Here is a 2,500-nt window from a genome sequence, read left to right as displayed (position 1 = left end):
TACAGTTGTTTAGGGTCCACCTTCTTCAATTCATCAACATATTTAGAGACGTACAAATAGACACTTCTATATAGGCAAAGAACAGAACAGGAATTCATCATAAAGGAGGTAAAAAAGGGAAAATAATGTCATTCCAAGAACTCAAATCCAAGTATAATCTGCCTGGCTCCTCCTTTTTCTTTTCTTTACAGTTACGTACTGCAATGCGTACATATGGAGTACCTTAACCCATTCTGACCTGAGATCAGATTCATACGAGGTTTCCACACACCGGTCTGATTAACCCATTCTGACCTGAGATCAGATTCTAAAAATGTCAGTCGTTCTTCGATTTTTCAAAAATAGCAGACCTACAAGCTCGTAGCGCGCCACTCGGTGGCGCGCTATGAGCTTGTAGATCTGCTATTTTTCAATAGCTAAAGCATAACATGATGCTAACACCAAAATGGGTTCCCGTTCAGAATGGGTTAATAACATTCCCAAACATCCAGTTATCCAAATGATTACCTCAGATATTAGCAAAGGTTTTGTTTCTCACGTATATGGAGAATTACAAAAAGTGTCAAATACCTTTATGGGAATTACCACAATATGGAATATAGACCTGAAAGATTATGGACATGTGGATTGGAAGAGAGTGTGGAACAACATTACTATAACCATCAGATGATGCACTGTAAACTACCAGTAAGACGCGCAAACGCGGGAAGCGAACGCAGCTGAGACCCTGCAGATCATGTCCGTCTGTCTGTCTGTGTGTCTGTCCCGCTGTTACTGTATATGTGGACCTGGCCCCTTTTGTGCCCATATATGAAGCTGAGTGGACCTGGCCTATTTTGTGCCCATATATGGAGCTGAGTGATTGCTGATGCAACACACTCCATATTTGGATAGCGGGACAGACACACGGACACACAGACAGACAGACAGACAGACATGATCTGCTAGGTCTCATAGTAAGTGCTCACTGCGTTCGCAAATACACAGATTCTATCTAACTCCAAGAAAACTCTGTCAACTCCAATTAGTACCAAATTAGTACCAAACCCAAAAGTCATTTGTGCTCATTGAGAACGGTGGGCACATTATGTACATATGTTCTGGGAGTGTCCTAACCTGACGCTGCCAGATGGGGGCGGTATTGGGCATGTTCCCCAACACAGCTTCCATCTGGGATTTCTCAGGGAGTTGAGCTAACACCAATCCGTTCCGTACCGAACCAAATCAGCGTGAGCTAAGGGCGGGATATGTGCGAAACCGGATGTGAAGCTATATAGACACGTCAATATGATTGGTTGTGTTTGCACGCCCACACGGTGATAGACAGACGGTCCCATCCAATCATCTACCAAGTATCTTGAAAAAAAAGGAACAGCCCCGTCATCGAATTTGCTTCCGCGATCCCAGATCCCAATAAGCTGTGAAACAAATTTGTGTAGCAAAGCTTCGTGGATCTGGCAGCGTCAGGTTAGGAGTGTCCCAGGGTCAAGACATTCTGGTCTCGGGTAGCTAGGACCTTATCTGAAATATTTACAATGGAGATACCATGATGTCTCCCTCAGATCTTTTTGTTAAACGATGATTCCACACTCTCACTACCAGTCATTCAACAAAAAAAGTATTCTTTGCTGGAACTACAGCTGCAAAACATCTCCTTGTGTCTATAGATGGAAACCTCCTCATAGTCTCTCTGTAAAAAAATGGAAAATACTATTTCTGAATGTATTTAGGGTTGGAAATATCAATTGCGAGAACTAATGGAGCAAAAAGGAAATCTATTGAAGCACTTACAGAGGCTGTAGAAAAGGTCAAAGCACAACTATAATGCCATAATGTACATGGATGTATGCAACTATGTATGTATTTGGTTAAAATGGGTGGGGTTTAAAAAAAGGCAAAAGCTTGCTCTGGTGCACTGGCCTAAAAGTGGGTCCTTAAAAACTGCTAAAACGTCTGAAATGTATGTATGTAGGTATGTATGTATTTGGTTAAAATGGGTGGGGTTTAAAAAAAGGCAAAAGCTTGCTCTGGTGCACTGGCCTAAAAGTGGGTCCTTAAAAACTGCTAAAACGTCTGAAATGTATGTATGTAGGTGGGTATGTATGTATGTGTGTAGTATTTTAAAAGGGGGGGCTTTTTAGTAAAAAGCCCAGCCCACAAAACCTTCATATATTTAAAACAAATCCAAAATAATGTTACCAGTGAAGGGCAAAATGCCTATTCACTGGGGACTATGCAAGGCAGAGGCGTCCACCCCCCTGAGTCCAAGTTAAGCTAGACCGCATACGTATGTATGTATGTATGTATGTATGTATGTATGTATGTATGTATGTAATGTATGTATTTGGTTAAAATGGGTAGGGTTTAAAAAAAGGCAAGAGCTTGCCCTGGTGCACTGGCCTAAAAGTGGGTCCTTAAAAACTGCGAAAACTTCTGAAATGTATTTATGTATATATATTATTGTACATAGTACAGTGTTTCTATATCAGAGGTTTTCACC

The sequence above is a fragment of the Protomyctophum bolini genome (genome assembly GCF_963924005.1).
Source record: "Protomyctophum bolini genome assembly, chromosome: 14".
In the NCBI taxonomy this organism is placed as follows: domain Eukaryota; kingdom Metazoa; phylum Chordata; class Actinopteri; order Myctophiformes; family Myctophidae; genus Protomyctophum; species Protomyctophum bolini.
Note: the sequence above shows the minus strand (reverse complement) of the source record.